This window comes from Dasypus novemcinctus, chromosome 14 (assembly GCF_030445035.2).
Source record: "Dasypus novemcinctus isolate mDasNov1 chromosome 14, mDasNov1.1.hap2, whole genome shotgun sequence".
In the NCBI taxonomy this organism is placed as follows: domain Eukaryota; kingdom Metazoa; phylum Chordata; class Mammalia; order Cingulata; family Dasypodidae; genus Dasypus; species Dasypus novemcinctus.
Genome location: NC_080686.1, coordinates 60303802 through 60324661, shown reverse-complemented (window position 1 = coordinate 60324661; position 20860 = coordinate 60303802). Strand labels below are relative to the sequence as shown.

Sequence of the window (20860 nt, the reverse complement as noted above, 5' to 3'; positions counted from 1 at the left end):
ACACATCGGGTGAGGGGAGTGCCAGCAAAGCCTTCATGAGTGTGTCAAAGGTTAACCCCACAGCCATCCGGGATGAGGTGCTTCTTAGCCACCATGTCTTCCAACTCGTCAGCATTGAACTTGGTAAAACCCCACTTCTTAGAAATAGGATTTTCTGAAGGCCAGAAAACTTGAACCTGGCTCTGCACCAAGTCACACACTCCTTGTTCTGAAGCTTATTGCGGTAGAACAGATGACTTGGCTGATGTGGACCCGGGCTACCGTCCCCTGGGGCTTTCCAAAGGCACCTTGCATACCTGTCTGGCGCCTGGATTGGGGATGGCACGAGGCCAGACAGAACTATCCACAGGCAAGGAAGGGCTGTCTCCCAGGTCCCTTAGGGCACGAGCCCACACACACTACTAAGAGGCTGCTGTCTACAGCCACTGCACACCAGATCCCCACGGGAAGAGGGGGATGGTCGGCTTAATTGGCTGTAGATGGACATATTTTTTAAGGGGACACAATCCATCCACTACAGTGAGCCTACACTTCCCCTTTCCTGGCATTTACCCTGTTGTCCCATAGTCGCCGGCTCACTTGTCAGTCCTCTAAGTTCATGTTGGTAAGGTGAGGGATTGATTTGTCATGGTTACCTGTTCACTGTTTTATCCTGCACCTAGATGTACCTAGAATGTGCCTTGAACATTTTAAGAATTCAATACCACAAAAGGAGAGGGTGCGGTGTGGACCCTTAAAGTAAGAATAGAGGTGACAGATGTCTGCATTGCTAGGTTATGCACACCTTCTTTATAAAATGGGCATAGATCCATTTATTTATGGAGTTGTTCAACAAATAATTTTGAGTCCATATATCAGGCTACATATTGGTTCCAGGTGCTGGTGATAAGGCAGTGAGGCTAAATAGGCAGGGTCTTTTATTGAGTACTATAGTTAGAAAAAGTTCCTGGCAGCACATCTAAGCCTTGCTGGGCTTACCTTTCTTTTTCCTTTAGAGGAGTTTAATTCTGTGATTTTTACAGTAAGTATTCAATAAATCTCAACTGAGTCCCTTGTTGAAACAAGGACAGAGTGGTAGATTTTCAATGTCCTCATTATCATCCCAATTTCCTTGTTAAAGATGTTAACTTGGTCATTTTTTTAAAGTTTTATAGCCCCAAAGAAATGAACAGTTGGATAATAAGGGTTGCATATAAATTCTAATTCCCTTTCGTACAATGTACCTTGTAACACTCAGTACTATTTTCCTTTGAACTTTGGATAGTTTAGAAACTAATGCAGAAGAGGTTTTCAGAATGAGCTGAGCCACACAGCATTACAGAGCCATACAGCATTATATTTCCTATGCCCAAGTTCTTAGCGTTAAAGATCTCATATGGGATAAAGCCGCAGCTTCCATCGTGATCCCAGTGCAGTCTTCAAAGACATTTTTCCCTAAGCCTAATCTGAGAAAATAAGTTCACTTTCAATTAGTTATTGGAATACAAATATTTTTTTTATTTTTTAGTCATGTACATACAAAGCATTATTTATATTTTTATATCCACTTTTAAACCATTTTTATGCTTGCCTTTCTTTTTTATGGTAATGTTTTTATGGTATGTTGATAGAGATGTGTTAAACCAGCATGTCCCAAATTGGGGTCTTTCAAACAATACGCAACTAGTTTGTTAATTAGGGTCAGAGCTTTGTGATCTAAACCCAGAGCAGTTTATTTTTCTTCTATCAATACCTTCATACACTTTCTCTCTCTCTCTTTTTTTTTTTTAAGATTTATTTTTTATTTATTTCTCTCCCCTTTCCCACCCCCCCACCCCCAGTTGTCTGCTCTCTGTGTCCATTCTCTGTGCGTTCTCTGTGTCCGCTTGGATTCTTGTCAGCAGCACTGGGAATCTGTGTCTCTTTTTGTTGCATCATCTTGCTGCATCAGCTCTCTGTGTGTGCGGCCCCACTCCTGGGCAGGCTGCACTTTTTTTGCATGGGGCAGCTCTCCCTATGGGGCACACTCCTTGCATGTGGGGCTCCCCTACATGGAGGTCACCCCTGTATGGCACAGCACTCCTTATGTGCACCAGCACTGCGTGTGGGCCAGCTCATCACATGGGTCAGGAGACCTTGGGTTTGAACCCTGGACCTCCCATATGTTAGGCGGATGCTCTATCCGTTGAGCCAAATCCGCTTCCTACAACACCACTCTTGGTACCAAATTCTGTATTAGTCAGCCAAAGGTGTGCTGATGAAAAGTAACAGAAATCTGTTGGCTTTTATAAAGGGTGTTTATTTGGGGCAAAAGCTTACAGTTACAAGGCCCTAAAGAGTCCTACTCAAAGTACCATAAGAGGTACTTTCTCACCAAAATGCCTGTTGCCATTTGTTGAAGCAAGATGACTGCTGATATCTGCAAGGGTTCAGTCTTCCTCTCTCCTCGTAAGGCCCTGTGGGCTTAATTTCTTCAGATCTCAGCTGTAGGCTGGCTTAAGGCTCATCTCTCAGGGCTTCTCAGCTGCTCAGTTTTCTTCACAAGGTCAGATATAAGCTATCAGGTGAATGCCTCATCTCTGCCTGGAACTCCAGTGCAAAACCAAATTATCTTCACTGCTGCGTCTTTTTCTGTTTATCTACTTCTGTGTGAGAGTCTGTCTTATCAGCTCACCAAGGGTGAGGCATGCAGGGACTCAACTCTGCGTGTCCTAATTGTGTGGAATCAAAGCCCTAATCTTGATTTAATCAAGTAAATGGAAAGCCCTTGAATTTAAATCAATCAAGGGGTATCATGCCCAGAGGAACAGACCAGTTTGCAAACATAACAACTTATTTTGGAACTCATAAATAATATCGAACTGCCACTATATATATATTTTCCAAGAAGGACTTTTTTCTCAAATTGGCTAATGTTTATTGGAAATATCTCCCAGGCATCTGACTCGTAATATCCTTTAACAGTTTCCCCCTTTCCCTCTCTCTCTCTTTTTAAATGGACACAGTAGATCTATAGCAGGTCTTTTTTTTTTTTTTCAAATTTAATTCCCTCCCAACCCCCATGAGATGGCTCCCTCATCTGCCTGCTAGTCTTCCTCAGGAGGCACTGGGAACCAAACCTAGGATCTCCCATATGGGAGGCAGGTGCCCAATTGCTTGAGTTACATCCACTCCCTCCCCTTATCCTTTTAATGAAAGACAATGGCTAGATCAGTGCATTCTCTTCTCAAAGTCTAGTATCAAAGTTGAAAGACTTTCAATATTTCAAATATCTTGCTGTTACAAATTTGTGTTCTTTGGCTTATACCCTGATTTTGATTGAGACTATCTTAAAGAACTTGGGGCTTATAATTTTTAAAATTCAGCAGTGCTTAATATTCCACAATGAAGAATATCTTTGTTATTTTTTTCTACGTATCCCTAATCATTACCATCAGCCCAGAACTCATAGCACTCACCACATTTTTATCAGCTACCCACATGTTGCATGAGGAGATGACTTTTCTGGACTTTTGTTTACTTCAGTTATTTCTGACATGATCAAGCTTTAGGTGATAAATCAATCATCCCCAGGTGTAGTTCATGGTCTGTTATCCTGCAACGTGAGAATCTAATATGGAGACTAGAGCTCACCGTGGACTCCAGCTAATTAATTTTAAATTACACACTTGATTTTAAACAGAAGTTGAACTTATTTTGAAATTGACACTTATTTTAAAAGCTTTTTTTTGGGGGAATGCATAATGGTATAGCCACTCTGGAAAATAATTTGGTGGGGTTTTTTATAAGGCTACACATGCAGTTACCATACAACCCAGCAATAACACTCACAGGCATTTAACCCAGAGAAATGAGAACTTAAGTTCACACAAAATTGTGTACACAACAATTCACCATAACTTTATTCACAATAGTCAAACACTGGAAACAATGGGTGAATGGTTAAACCATGGTACAACCATACCATGAAATATTACTCAGCAATGAAATTAATGAATTATTAATATACACAACAATTTTCATCAATCCAGAGAGAATTCTGTTGAGTGAAGAAGCCAGTCCTCAAGGTTAGGGTCAAGGGGGAAGGTGATTGTCAATACAAAAGGACAACACAAGGGGTCCTTGTGTTGATGGAATTTTTCTGTATCTTGACTGTGGTGTTGACTAACTGAATCCACGTATGATAAGATTGCCTAGTACCAAATACACATACATGCATATAGACACAACTGCGTGTAGGTAAAACTGATTAAATCTGCCTTAGATTAGTGGAACTTATCAATGCCAATATCCTGGATGTGATACTAAATGATAATTTTGCAAGATGTTATGATTGGAGAAAACTGGGTGAAAGGTTCAGGGCGTCACAGCCTCAGTGTATTATTTCCTCCAACTGCATGTGAATCTACAATTATCTCAAAATTAAAAGTTTAATTTAAAAAAAAAGAAATTTAGTTAAAGATATGGAAGGGTAAGCAATTCCTTGAAATTTGATAGACTCTTACAGAGCAGAGAAGTTTTCATTGGTTACTACTGAGGAATGGTATACATTACAAATTATAACTGTAAACCTTAGGAAAGTTAGAAATCACTTCTATTATTAAAAAAGCAATTTGCTGTCAGTATCTTCAAGAAGTCAATGTGAGGATAAGAGGAGCATAAAGTGAAAGTAACCTAAATAAATTCTCAATATATTCTAAAAATGAACTTTGAATTATCTATTTTATTTCTTAAGCCTGGAATTGGCCTCCACACTTATGGAGGCCCAGTCTACAAATTAGCACCTAAGCCTATATCTATGTTCAGACATTAACAAATATTCTTGACACACTTAAAAATCATTTATATGCATGAGAAAGATAGAGAGGTGAGTACTAAAGGGGTAGGGTTTTTTGGTTTGGTGTTTTTTTTTTTTTTTTTTTTTGAGTAATGAGAATTTCTAATATTAATTGAAGTGATGAGTGCACAGCCCTGTGATTAAACCAAATGCCACTGATGGCACACTTTAGATAAATTATATGGTTTATGAATAAAAGTAATAGGGTGTGTTTGGGGGAAAATACACACCAAATGTAAGCTATGGACTGTACTTAGTAGTAATACTTTTTGAGGGGCTCTTTCATAATTTGTAACAAATGTTTCACAACAATGCAAGGTGTTGGTGGTAGGGAGATATATCAGAGCCTTATATGATAATATACATGCTAGTTTTGTAAGTTCACAACTATTACTGTACACTAATTGTTTATGTATATTCATGTATAAAAAAATGATGTCCTTTAATAAAAATTGATTAAAATGAAAAAAAACCCCATACCATCTATCTTTGATCCCTGCTGTGTGAAAGGCACTGTAAGATGATAGACATAGACATTGGCCTCTGCGAATTTCCAGGAGTGGAATGAGGAAGAGAGGGCAGCAGCAATGTGGAGCAATGACTGCTGCTGGATGTGCAGCACAGATGGTGGCCATGGCTGTGCAGATTGGGGAGAATCAGCCTGGGGGTGGGTGGGGAAGTGCTTGTGTGTACACGTGTGCTTGTGCATGCACATGGGAGAGCTGGAGATGAAGAATCCCAGAAGGAAATGGCATTTAATCTGGATCTGAAGGGATTGCCTACATAGCTATTTAAATCAGGGAAGCAGTCATGGCTCAACTGATAGAGTATCCGCCTACCATGTGGAGGGTCCAGGGTTTGATCCCCAGGGCTTCCTGACCTGTGTGGTGAGCTGGCCCACAAGCAGTGCTGCCACGCACAAAGGAGTGCTGTGCCATGCAGGGGCGCCCCCACCTAGGGGAGCCCCACATGCAAGTTGTGCACCCCACAAGGAAAGCTGCCCCACATGAAAAAAGCGCAACCTGCCCAGGAGTGGCACTGCACACACACAGAGCTGATGCAGCAAGATGATGCAACAAAAAAGAGATGCAGTTTCTCAGTGCTGCTGGATAATGCAAGCGGATGCAGAAGAACACACAGGGAATGGACGCAGAGAGCAGACAATGTGGGGGAAGGGGAGAGAAATAAAATAAATCTTAAAAATTAATTAATTAATTAAATATGATACAGCTAAGTTAGAATTTTAGTTTCTCTGTTGCATTAACCACATTTCAAGTGCTTAATAGCCACAAGGGACTGCTGGCTACCATATTGAACAGCACGGATATAGAACGTTTCCATCATTGCAGAGAAAGTTCTATTATACAGGGCTGGTCTAGAAGCTGATGGCAGAGATGGGGTGGGGTGGACAGCAAGAGCTTCAAGAAGGCTCTGCCATGACCAGCCTGGGTTGAGGAAAGGGGAGCAGTAGGAAATGAAGGTGAAAGTGAAACTCGAGTCTGATTGTAAATGGACTTGAATGGAAGGTTCGGGGAGTAGTACCTTTCTCTTTTTTCCACTTAAAAATATACACTGGTGACCATATGATATCAATAGATAGAAAACTTCTATCTTACTTTCCTTATTCCTTTTACAGCTGCACAGAATTTCATCATTGAATGTAATATAATTTATTCCCCTAGTACCTCTTTTTAAAAAAATCACTTTTATTGATACATTTTAATAAAGCATACAATTCATCCAAAGTGTACAATCAATGGCATTTGGTATAATCACATAGTTGTGCACTCATCACTTCCATCATTATTAAAGCATTTTCATTATTTCAATAATAATAAACAAAAACCAAACAAACAAAATTCTTCATCTCTCAATCTCTCTGTTTCCCCTGCTGTCAACTCGTACCTCTTGATGGAGATTTCATTTGTTTCCTGTCTTTTGCTATGACAAATGGCATCTTATGTATGTCATTTTATACATGAGGCAACATCTTTTTTTAAAAAGCAGTTTTATTGAGATATATTCACAGATACAATCCATTCAAATAGAACAGTCAATGGCTTTTAATATCATCACAGTGTTGTGCATGCATCACTACAAAAAAACTTTAGAACAATTTCATTACGCCAAAAAGAAAAACTCCACACCCCTTAAGCAGTCATCTCTTAGTCCCTCCATCCTTCCCCAGCCCTATATAACCACTAATCTAATTCCATCTTTACAAACTGATTTATATTTACATTTTACATAAGTGGAATCATACAATATATAGCACTTTGAGTCTGATTTCTTTCATTTAGCATAATGTTTTTGTTTTTAGCCTGATAGTAACATCTTGTAACATTAACATATACTTGCTCAGTTTCTTAAAAAAAATGATATATGCAATATTTCCCATATTCATATTTCACTTGTTTTCACTATGCTAAACAGTCCCATGTTACATTTTAAAGCTTTCCTTCTAGTAATATACATGACCTTAGACATTCCTTTTCAACCATTGTTATACCCATATAATAGCACTGCTAGTTACAAACACTATGATGTGCTGTCACCTTTTCTTTTCATTTCCGAAGATTAATAACATTTTTACCAATTTTGCACAGATTAATCTTCAACTTTCCATTCTCTAACCTCATTCTATTTTCTGGTGATCAATGTAAAAGATATTAACTCCATGAGATTACACAATATATTTAGTTTATAATAGCACAATCATACAGTATTTGTCTTTTGTGTCTTTTGTGTCTGGTTTGCTTCACTCAACATAACATTCACCAGGTTCATCCATGTCATATGCTTCACGACTTCATTTCTTCTTAGAGCTGCATGATATTCCACTGTGTGTATACACCACAGTTTCTTTATCCATTCATTGTTTGATGGACACCTGGGTTGTTTCCATCTTTTGGCTATCATGAATAATACCACTATGAACATCAGTGTGCAGATTTATGTTCACATCCCTGTTCTCAGTTCTTCTATACCTGGTATGATATTGCTGGTCACGTGGCAAATTTATATTCGACTTCCATAGGAACTGCCAAACAGTCCTCCACAGTGGCTGTACCATTTTACATTCCCAGTGAATAACTGTTCCTATCTTTCCACATCCTCTCCAACACTTGTAGTTGTCCATCTTTTTGACAGTGGCCATTCTGATAGGTGTGAAACGATATTTCATTGCAGTTTTGATTTACATTTCCCTAATCATTAGTGATGTTGAACATTTTTTCATGGTTTTTTTTTTTTTTTTTTTTTACCATTTGTATTTCTTCTTTGGACAAATGTCTATTAAAGTCTTTTGCCCATTTTAAAAATTGGGTCATTTGTCTTTTTATTGTTGGGTTGTAACATCTCTTTTTATATCATGAATATTAAAACCTTATCAGACATGTGGTTTCCAAATATTTTCTCACATTGAGTTGTCTGCCTTTTCATCCTTTTGACAAAGTCCTGTGAGGTGCAAAAGTGTTTAATTTTGAGGAGGTCCCATTTATCTATATTTTCTTTTGTTGTGCATGCTTTTGGTGCAAGGTCCAAGAAACCACCACCTACCACAAGGTCTTTAAGACATTTCCCTACATTTTCTTCCAGTAGTTGTGTGGTCCTGCCTTTATATTTAGGTCTTTGATCCATTTTGAGTTGATTCTTTTTTTTTTTTTTTAATAACTATTATTCTCTCTTTTTTTTTTTAAAGATGTATTTATTTATTTTATTTCTTTTCCCTTCCCCACCTCCCGCCCCAGTTGTCTGTTCTCTGTCTATTTGCTGTGTGTTCTTCTTTGTCCGCTTCTGTTGTTGTCAGTGGCACAGGAATCTGTGTTTCTTTTTGCTGCATCATCTAGTTGTATCTGCTCTCCATGTGTGCAGCGCCATTCCTGGGCAGGCTGCACTTTCCTTCTCACTGGGCGGCTCTCCTTACAGGGCGCACTCCTTGTATGTGGGGCTCCCCTACGCGGGGGACACCCCTGCGTGGCACGGCACTCCTTGCACACATCAGCACTGCACGTGGGCCAGCTCCACACGGGTCAAGGAGGCCCGGGGTTTGAACTGTGGACCTCCCATGTGGTAGACGGATGCCCTAACCACTGAGCCAAGTCCGCTTCCCTTGAGTTGATTCTTGTATAGTGAATGAGATAGGAGTCTGTATAAGTCAGCCAAAGGGGTGCTGATGCAAAATACCAAAATTCTGTTGACTTTTATAAAGGGTATTTATTTGGGGTAGAAGCTTATAGTCACAAGGCCGTAAAGAGTCCAACTCAAGGCACCATAAGAGGTACTTTCTTACCCAGAGTCATTGGTCATGTGATGAAGCAAGATAGCAGGTGATGTCTGCCAGGGTCCAGCCTTCCTTCTTCTTCTTAAGGCTCTATGGTCCCAGCTCCTTCCAGTTTCAGCTATAGACTGGCATAAGGCTCATCTCTCACTGGGGCTTGTTTCTCTCTGTGTTCAGCTGCAGCAGTAGGCTATTAGGCTTATCTCTCTTTCCAGGGCTTCTGCTGTGTACAGAGCCGTCTCTATTCCTGTGTTCTCTTGTGTGTTTACTTCTGGGGGCTCCAACTGAAAATTCCAATCTCCCTTCTCTGTGGTGCGGTTTTTCTGTGAGCCCTCCCCCCCACCAAGGGGGTGGAGACTCAATGTCCTACTGACATGCCCCAATCAAAGCCTTTATTATTATTATTATTTTTTTAAAGATTTATTTATATCCCCCCTTTGCCTCCCCCCACCCTGCTGTTTTTGCTATCTGTGTTGTCTTCTCTTCTCATTTTCTCTCCTCTAGGATTCACTGGGATTCAATCCTGGAGACCTCTGATGGGGAGAGAGGTTCCCTGTCAATTGCATACCCTCAGTTCCTGGTTTCTGCTGAGCTTCACCTTGACTCTCCCCTTGTCTCTCTTTTGATGTGTCATCATCTTGCTGCATGACTCACTTGCGCGGGCACTGGCTTAACATGCGGGCACTGGTGTGGGCACTGGCTTACCATGTGGGCACTGGCTCGCCACACAGGCACTTGCATGGGCACTGGCTTGCCACGTGGGCATGCTTTCTCTTCTTCTTTTTCACCAGGAGGCCCCAGAGCTTGAACCCTTGTCCTCCCATATGGTAGGTGGAAGTTCTATCACTTGAGCCACATACACTTCCCCTTTAATTATTATTTAATCAAGTAAAAGTGAAATCTCCCAATCCAATATAATCTAATATGCCCAGAGAGACAGACAGACCAGTTTACAAACATACTCCAATATCTATTTTTGGAATTCATAAACAATATCAAACTGCTACAGGGTCCTCTTTCATGCTTTTGGTTATAGATATCCAGTTCTCCCAGCACCATTTGTTTAAGAGACTATTTTGTCCTGTTAACATGAACTTGATAGGTTTATCAAAAACCAGTTGGCCATAGAGGTGAGGGTTTATTTCTGGACTCTCAATTCTATTCCACTGATTGATGTGTCTATCTTTATGCCAGTACCATGCTGTTTTGACCCCTGTAGCTTTGTGATATGTTTCAAGGTCAGGCAGTGAAATTCTTCCCATGTTGCTTTTCTTTTTTAGAATGCTTTGGCTATTCAGGGCACTTTCCTGTTGGAAACTGAGGCACGGTGGTCTCATAAGGAGAGACGTGCTGTTTCCATAGCTATGCTTGCACCCTAAGGAATGGGGTAATTTAGAGTTCCCAGCAAACAAAGTGAAGCTGTTAAAGGCTGAAAGAAAAGATGAGCACATACCTTTTGTAGTAACTAGAACACTTAGACTTTGTACCTTGAGATAAGATTTTTTGAGTTCCTTAGAGTTCCTTAGTAATGCCAATAGTTAACTGCATGTTGCTGTTTGTTGTCACATAGACTACATGTTGCTGCTTGTTGTCACGTAGGCTGCATGTCGCTGCTTGTTGTCATGTAGACTGGGGTATATAGAGAGCCCCTTGTAAACAATAAAGTTGTCTGAGGAGTCATTACTCGCAGATCCCCTGATCCCAGCTCGCTCATTCTTGCTCTTTGTTTCCTTCCCCCTTTTCTCTTTCTTTCATTCCCAATAACCTTTGGGTCCAAATCTCCAACACTTTCCCTTCCAAATAAATTTGGTAATTGCCTTTTCTATTTCTGTAAAGTAGGCTGTTGCAGTTTTAATCAATATTGCATTGAATCTATAAATCAGTTTGGGTAGGCTTGACATCTTCACAATAGTCTTCAAAGAATGTGGAATGTCTTTCCATTTGCTTAGGTCTTCATTGACTTCTTTTAGCATTGTTTTCTAGTTTTCTGTAGCGTTAATATAGGTCCTGTACTTATTTGGTTAAATTGATTCCTAGATATTGAGTTTTTTTGTTTCTATTATAAATGGAATTTTTACCTCTGATTTCCTCCTCAGATTGGTCAATACTAGTGCATAAAAAACATTACTGATTTTTATGTGTTGATCTTGTATTCTGCCACTTTGCTGAACTTATTTATTAGCTTAAGTAGCTTTGTTATATAAATTTCAGAATTTTCTAAATATAGGATCATGTCATCCACAAACAGAGTTTTGTTTCCTATTTTTTAATTAATTAATTTTTTCCTTGTCTAATTGCTCTAACTAGAACTAGCACAATGTCAAACAACAATGGTGACAGTGGGCATCTTTGTCTTGTTCCTGATCTTAGAGGGAAAGCTTTCAACCTTTCCCCACTGAGTATGATTTTGGCTATGGGTTTTTCATATATGTCTTTTTATTTTATTGAGGAATTTTCCTTCTATTCCTATTTTTTGAAGTGTTTTTATCAAGAAAAAATGCTGGATTTTTTCAAATGCCTTTTTTGCATCAATTGAGATGATCATATGGATCTTTTTTACCTTCAATTTTTAAATGTGCTGTACTACATTAATTGATTTTCTTATGCTGAACCAGCCTTGTCTTTTCCTTTTAGGTTGCAGCACTCCCTTTAGTATCTCTTGTAAATTCAGGAATAAATCCCACTTGGTTGTGATATATGTCTTTTGTTATACTGTTGAATTCTATTTGCAAGTATTTTATTGAGAATTTTTGCATCTATGTTCATTAGAAAGATTGGCCTGTAATTCTCTTTTCTTATAGTATCTTTATCTGGCTTTGGTAGTAAGGTGATGATTATTTTATAAAGTGTGTTGTGTAATTTTCCCTCCTCTTCAACTTTCTGCAAGAGTTTAAAAAGGATTCGTGTTAATTAATTGGTTTTAATTCTTCTCAAAATGCTTGGTAGAATGCACCCATGAAGCCATCTGGTGTGGTACTTTTCTTTGGTGGGAGATTTTTGATGACTGTTCCAATCTCTTTAAATGTGATTGGTTTGTTAAGTTCTTGTATTTCTTTTAGAGTCAATGTAGGTTGTTTGTGTGTTTCTAGGAATTTGTCCATTTCATCTAGGTTGTCTAGTTTGTTGGCATACAATGTCTCATAATATCCTCTGGTGATCCTTTTTTATTTCTTTGTGATCAGTTGTAACATCCCCCCTCCACCCCTACTTTCAGTTCTGATATTACTCATTTGCATCTTCTCTCTTATTCTTTGTTAGTCTAACTAAGTCTAACTAAGAGGTGGTCAATTTATCTTTTTTTTTTTTTTAATATTTATTTTATTTATTTCTCTCCCCTTCCCCCCCTGTTGTCTGCTCTCTGCATTCATTCATTGTGTGTTCTTCTGCGTCTGCTTGCATTGTCAGGCGGCACTGGGAAACTGCATCTCTTTTTTGTTGCATCATCTTGCTGTGTCAGCTCTCCACGTGTACAGTGCCACTCCTGGGCAGACTGCACTTTTTTCACATGGGGTGGCTCACCTCCCAGGATGCACTCCTTGAGCATGGAGCTTCCCTATATGGGGACACCCCTGCATGGCACGGCACTCCTTGAGCATGGCAGCACTGTGGTAGGCCAGCTCACCACGTGGGTCAGGAGATCCTGGGTATCAAACCCTGGACCCTCCATATGGTAGAAGGATGCTCTATCAGTTGAGCCACATCTGCTTCCCTTTATCTTTTTAAAGTACCAACTTTTGATTTAGTTGGTTTTCTCTATATTTTTTGGTTCTCAATTTCATTTATTTCTGCTTTAATCTTAATTATATCTTTCCCTCTGCTTACTTTGGGAATGGTTTACTGTTCTTTTCCTAATTTCTCCAGTTGTTCAATTAGATCTTTTTTTAAAAGGATTTATTTATTTATTCTCCCCACTCCAGTTGTCTGCTCTATCTGTACATTCGCTGTGTGTTCTTCTGTGACTGTGTCCTTATCAGTGGCACCAGGAATCTGTGTTTCTTTTTGTTGCATCATCTTGTTTTGCCAGCTCTCTGTGTGTGTGGTGCCATTCTTGGGCAGGCTGCACTTTCTTTCGTGCTGGGCGGCTCTCCTTACAGGGTGCACTCTTTGCGCGTGGGGCTCCCCTACGCGGGTGACACCCCTGCATGGCATGGCACTCCTTGCGCGCATCAGCACTGCACATGGGCCAGTTCCACATGGGTCAAGGAGGCCCGGGGTTTGAACTGTGGGCCTCCCATGTGGTAGGTGGATGCCCTATCCATTGGGCCAAGTCCGCTTCCCCACATTAACTTATTAACAAACCATAGTATTCATTACTAGTTTAGCAAATGTCTTAGAACATATCTCACATTATGATGCTTGGGTTAGAAACCACTGTCCTGTTAAAATATTTAGAAAAGAGTAGAATAGGAGTAATTTTAAAAAAGATTACTTTATACATGCCAGGGTAATTCTATTAAAACTTGTTAATCGTCTATATTTGAAATTTAGGTGTGACAGAAGGCTATTACTAAGTTTGTCTCAGCTTCTTTGTCTCTAGAACTTAAAAGCAGAGTTAATGAGTATCAGAAGTTCTTTCAGATTTTATTACATAGGAGTTGTGGCATTATTAGCTGCCATTCTGAGTATCATACAAAAGACTTCAAAATTTTTGCTCAGCTTTTAGAAAAGGTAAAACCTAATCTAAAAAAGTGATGCTTTGAAATTAGGCGCAAAGATATGGAAGTTAAACAACACATTCTTAGACAATCAGTGGGTCAAGAAGGAAATTGTAAGAAAAATCAGTAACTACTTTGAAACAAATGAAAATGAAAATACAAGGTATCAAAACCTATAGAATGCAGCAAGAGCTGTACTGAGAGGGAAATTCATAGGCATAAATGCCTTAAAAAAGAAGAAAGAGCTAAAATCAAAGACCTAACTGCACACCTGGAGGAATTAGAAAAAGAACAAACTAACCCCAAAGGAAGAAGAAAGAAGGAAATAATAAAGATTAGAGCAGAGCTAAATGAAATTGAAAATAAGAAAGCACTAGAAAAAATAAAACGAAATGCTGGTTCTTTGAGAAGATTAATAAAATTGCCAAACCCTTAACTAGAATAACAGAGAAAAAAAGAAGATGCAAATACATAAAATAAGAAACAAGGTAGGGGATATCACCACTGACCCCAGAGAAATAAAAGCTATCATAAGAAGATACTTTGAAAAATTGTATGCCAACAGGATGGATAATTTAGAGGAAAGGGACAAATTCCTAGAAGAAAGAAGAAATTGATGAATTAAACAGACCAATCACAAGCAATGAGATTGAATCATTCATCAAAATCCTCCTAACTAGAAAGAGCCCAGAACCAGATAGCTACACAGATGAATTTTAGAAACATTCTGGAAGGAAATTCCACCAATCCTGAATAAACCTTTCCAAAAAATAGAGGTGGAGGGAACATTGCCTAACTCATTCTATGATGCCAACATCACTCTAATACCAAAGCCAAACAAAGATGCTACAAGAAAGGAAAACTATAAACCAATCTCTCTAATGAATCTACATGGTAAGTCCTCAATAAAATACTTGCTAATCATCTTCACCAACACATCAAAGAAATTATACACCATGACCAAGTGGGTTTCTTCCCTGGTGTGCATGGCAAGGATAGTTCAACATAAGAAAATCAAGCAATGTAATTCACCACATAAACTGACCAAAAGAAAAAAAACACATGATCATCTCTATAGATGCAGAAAAACCATTGAACAAAACACAGGACACTTTCTGATAAAAACACTTCAAAAAATGGGAATAGAAGGAAACTTCCTCAACATGATAAACCCAGAGCTAACATCATATATATGTATGTTAAAATTTATTTCATTTATTTATTTCTTCCCATCCCCTCATTGTTTGCATTTGCTGTGTCTATTTGTTGTGTTGTTTTTCTTTTCAGGAGGCACTAGGAACTGAACCTGGGGCCTCTGATGTAGGAGGAAGGCACCTAATTGCCTGGGCCACCTCTGCTCCCTGCTTTCTTGTGCCTCTCATTATGTTTTTGTGTCTCTTGTTTGCATTATCTTGTTGCATCAGCTCGCCATGCCTGCCCATCATGTCAGCTTGCTGTCTTACTCATCTTTTTTAGGAGGCACCAGGAACCGAACCTGTGGTAGGTGGGAGCTCAATTGCCTGAGCCACATCTGTTTCCCTAACATTGTACTCAATGGTGAAATTCTAAAAGTTTTCCCTCTAAGATCTGGAACAAGACAAGGATGCCTACTGCCACCACTCTTATTTAACATTGTGTTAGAAATGCTTGCTTGAGCACTTAGGCAGGAAAAAGATACAAATGGCATTGAAAGTGGAAAGGAAGAAGGAAAAATTTCACTATTTGCAGATGACATGATCCTGTACCTTGAAAGCCCTGAGAAATCTACAACAAAGCATCTAAAACTTATGAATTAGTTCAGTAAAGTGGCAGGTTATAAGATTAATGTGCAAAAATCAGTACACCAATAATGAGCAATCTGAGGAAGAAACCAAGGGGAAAAAATCCCATTTACAATAGCAACTAAAAGAATCAAATATCTAGGAATAAATTTAACTAAAGATGTAAACGACTTATACATAGAAAATGACACAACACTGTTAAAAGAAATAAAAGAAGACTTAAATAACAGGAAGAATATTCCCTGTTTAAGGATAGGAAGACTAAGAATCATTAAGATGTCTATCTTACCCAAACTGATTTACAGATTTAATGCAATCCCAATAAAAATCACCACAGCATTTTTTACTGAATTGGAAAAGTTAACTATGAAATTTATTTGAAAGGGCAAGGGGCCCCAAATAGCCAAAGACATACTGAAAAAGAAAAATGATATCAGAGGACTCATACTATCTGACTTTAAAACATACTGCAAATATACTACAGTGGTCAAAACTGCATGTTATTGTCATAAGGATAGATATACTGACCAATGGAACTGAATGGAAAGTTCTGATATAGATTCTCCCATATACAGTGAATTGATATTTGACAAGGCCATGAAGTCCACTCAACTGGGAGAGAATGGCCTCTTCAACAAACGGTACTTGGAGAACTGGATATCCATATTCAAAAGATTGAGAGAGGAACACCATCTTACACCTTATACAAAAATTAACTCAAGATAGATCAAAGATCTAAATATAAGTGCCAAGACCATAAAGATCTTGGAAGGTAATTAGAGAAGCATCTATGAGATCTTGTATTAGGAAATGGTGTCATGAACTTTATGCTTAAAGCATGAACAACTAAAAAAAAAAAAAATATGGAACCTCCTCAAAACTAAAAAATTTTGCACCTCAAGGACTTTGTCAAGAAAGTGAAAAGGCAGCCTACTCAATGGCAGAAAATATTTCGTAACCATATATCTGATAGGGGCCTAATAGCTAGCATATATAAAGAAATCTGGGGAAGTGGACTTGGCCCAATGAATAGGGCATCTGCCTACCACATGGGAGGTCCGTGGTTCAAACCCCAGGCCTCCTTGACCTGTGTGGAGCTGGCCCATGCACAGTGCTGATGTGTGCAAGGAGTGCCGTGCCACACAGGGGTGTCCCCTGCATAGGGGAACCCCACGCACAAGGAGTGTGCCCTGTAAGGAAAGCCACCCAGCATGAAAGAAAGTGCAGCCTGCCCAAGAATGGTGCCACACACACAGAGAGCTGACACAACAAGATGATGCAACAAAAAGAAACATAGATTCCCAGTGTTGCTGATAAGGATAAAAGCGGTCACAGAAGAACACACAGTGAATGGACACAGAAAGCAGACAACTGGGGGAGTGGGGAAGATGAGAGAAATTAAAAAAAAAAAAAATCTAAAAAAAAAAAATCCTACACCTTAAAAAGAAAAAGAAAAACCCATTTATAAAATGGGCAAGTGATTTGTATAGACACTTCTCCAAAGAAGAAATACAAATGGCTAAAAAAACACATGAAAAGATGTTCAACATCACTAGCTACTAGGGAAATGCAAATCAAAACTATAATGAGGTATCATCTTATACCCATTAGACTGGCGACTATTAAAAAACAGAGGACTACAAGTGTTGGAGAGGATGTGGAAGAATGGGAACCATTATCCACTGCTGGTGGGAATACAGAATGGGGCAACCATTTTGGAAGACAGTCTGGTGGTTTCTCAGGAAGCTAACTATAAAATTGTCATACGATCCAGCAATCCCACTACGGGGTATATACCCAGAAGAATTGAAAGCAGGGGCATGAACAGATATATGCACACCAATGTACATAGCGACATTATTCACTATTGCAAAAAGTTGGAACCAACCCAAATGTCCACCAACAGAAGAATGGATAAGCAAACTCTGGTATATACATACAATGGAATATTATTCAGCTGTAAGAAGGAATACAGAAGTAACACATGAGACAACATGGATGAACCTTGAGAAGACCTTATGTTGAGTGAAGCCAGCCAGGTACTGAAGGACAAATATTACATGACCTCACTGATATGAATTAAGCAAATTGAGCAGACTCACAGAGCTAGAGTCTGGAAGATAGGTTTATAGGAGTCAGAAAGGGAATAGAGGGTTATGAGCCAATACCTTTATGGGAAAAACCTATGATAATGTGGATGAGTGATAAGGTGATGCTATTGGGTTGGGTGGTGCTGACCTGTGAGGGGGTTAGTGTGTGTGGGGGTTGCACTGTCCATGGAACTTTGGGGAAGAGTCGGGGGAGGGAGCAGATAAACTCTGGGGATTTGCAGGTGTGTGGTTGAAACTACAATGTTGGGAATGTTTTTTTGGCAAATACAGCAGGGGAGGTTTACTGGTTTAGGTTGTTAGACGTAGGGGCATGCAGGACAAGGTTCACCTGGGGCAGGCTTCTATGGAGTATATGTTAATCCTGTCATAGTGCATTGTATCAGTGGGTGAAGACCCACACAATGAATGGGAAGGTGTAGGACTCCCATCCTGGTGAGTCCTGCTATGTTCTCAAATAGAGGGGTGGGAGTCTCTTGAGACCATAGGCAGTGCCTAATAAGGGAGGACAGGTCAGTATGTCAAGCCCTCAATATTGTTGCAAGTAACTATGAATCTTGTTCAAGGAGTAAAGCTTGGTGGTTGCTGTGGGTCCTGATGGGGGGGAGAGGGAGGAGTAGAACAGATGGAACATGGGGCATTAGAATTGTTCTACATGATCTTGTAATGATGGATAGAGGCCATGTTAAGTTTTGTCAAAATTTAAAAAAGTATATGTTCCAAAATGAAAACTATAATGTAAATCATTGACAATGGTTAGTAGCAATGCTTCAATATTTGTACATCAATTGTAACAAATGTACCATCCACACATAAAATGTTATTAATAGGGGAAAGGGGAAAAGGGAGAGGATGTTTGGTATATGGGAATTCCCTACATTTTGTATTGATTTTTCTGTAACTGAACGCTTCTTTGAAAATAAAATGAAAAAAATAAGACTGAGGGAATTAATGGAAGGAAATGTTGTACATACAAGACAACAGATCTTAGTGATGAAAGACATGCCAAAATTTTTTTAAAAAAATTTATTTCAAATTTTTAAACTTTTTGTATTTTTTCATTTTTAAAATTATCATTTTACTAATTTTATTTGGTTTTGTTGTTTTCATTTTTGAAGTTTTGGATCACATAAGGGTTATAACTGTGGCAGGGGAGGATCACTGGTATGCGGTGTCAGTGATGGGGGATGCATGGTTAAAGGTTCACCAGGGGCATAACTGTAAGTCATATGAATGAGTTCATGTGTTCACGGGGCATTGCCATGCTGGGTGGAGACCCACACAATAACCAAAAGAATATCAATTCCCATCCTGAGGAGTTCTGCTATATTCTCTAATGGGACAGCAAGAATTCCCGAGTATAGGGGCAGTGACTAGTGAAGGATGATGGACCATTGATGGGCCCTTGTTATTGATTACTGTACTTATAGACCTTTTCCTTTGAAATTGAAACTTAGCTAGTATTTTAGGTTGCCTACGTTACCTCCTGAGAGCCTCCTTGTTGCTCGAATGTGGCCTCTTTCTAAGCCAAACTCAGCATATAAATGCATTTTCTCCCCTACCCCACCCCACGTGGGACACGACTCCCGGGGATGGGCCTCCCTGGCACTGAGGGATTACTACCAAGCACCAACTAGCAATACAACTGGAGGAAGACCTTGACCAAAAGGTGGAAAGGGTAAAGACAAATATGTTTATATCACAAAGAGACTTCAAAGTGAGTCGGGAGGACATCCCAGAGGTTATGTTTATGCATGTCTGAGCAGGATCCCATTGCCTGCCACAGTAAAGATTGTCTCACATAGCAGGGCTCCTGAGGGCTCAGGAGACATCCAGACACTATAGGCAGGGCTGACAGCTCAGAAGTTTGGTGCCCTGGCAGTGGACCCAACTTCAGAACTTTTGCTTCCCAGTGTGACAGAGTTGGATTCATTGTGGTTTCTCTACACATGGCTCTTCTGCCTCTTCTATTTGAACCTATAGTTAGTACTAGAATTGATAGGTTTATGTCCAAGAGACTTAAATCTTTGAACTTCCCTTGTGCCAGTCGGGCCCTGAATCTCAATAGAGCCGCAACACCTACTTTCCAATTCATTGGACTCACCCAGGACAACTAACAAGGAGATGATGGAAAACAACCATCCCAAGGAACAGAGAATCTACAAGCAAGAGTCCCATACATCTGCCCTATGGGATCTAAACCCCCTCTCAATTAGAGACAAGAGTGGGCATCACCATCCCAGAATCCTCAGGACTAGGAAATGAATGATGGAAGAGAGTAGACTTACTGTTATTCTACTATAGACTTGTTACTCTAGCAACGGAAGAACTTTTATCATTGATGTGGAGGCAGTGGCCAATGGAGGTTCTGAGGGGATAAAGAGGGAAAAATAGGTGTAATATGGGGGCATTTTTGGGACATTGAATTTGTTCTGAATGACACTGCAATGACAGATATGGGCCATTATATATCTTGTCATAACTTAAAAAATTGTGCAGGAGAGTTTAAACTATAATGTAAACTACAATCCACATTTAGTGGCAGTGCACCAACATGTAGTCAACAATTTTAACAAATGCACCACACTAATGAAGAATGTTAATGTGGGAATGTGTGTGGGGGGGTAGGGAGTGGGATATATGGGATTTACATTTTTTTAAGTAACATTTATGTAATCTAAGTATCCTTAAAAAAAATGATGCTTTGGTACAGGATATAGTGTTAAGTCAACCCTGTTGACTGCCAGCTATGCCCAATATCCAATTCTCTTCTTCCTCAGTATTTAAATCCCCAAAACTTAATTTGGTCCAGGACAAACCAGAATAAATACTATTTTTTCCCATCCACCTTTGTAGCAAGTGGCACCAAATGGCCAAGTGTGGGCCAGTGCAATGTAAGCCTATCTTATGTAAGTAATTTCTAGGAATTGTTCTTAAAGGCACAGGGCATCCCCTTTTTTCAGCTAGCTGAAATGCTGACATGAAGTTTGGAAGTGGAGTAGCCATCTTCAACCAGGACGGGAGAAGCAAGATGGAAGGAACCCAGATCCCTGATTCTGCAGCGTGTTAGCAGCCCTGGATTGCATTCTAGATTGTTTTAAACATCTATCTTGTTTAAATCACTATTGTTGGGGGATACAGCCAAACCTAATCCTAAAACATAACCCCATATTTGAGTCTAATAAAGAAGTCCCTTCCCATAAGAGAACTGTAATGAGCAA

At 39.5% G+C, this 20860-nt stretch overlaps 1 pseudogene; it reads right to left on the bottom strand.

Moving 5' to 3' along the window:
• Positions 1-358: 358 nt before the first annotated feature.
• Positions 359-479, bottom strand: LOC111764816 (small nucleolar RNA SNORA70; annotated as a pseudogene).
• Positions 480-20860: the final 20381 nt, after the last annotated feature.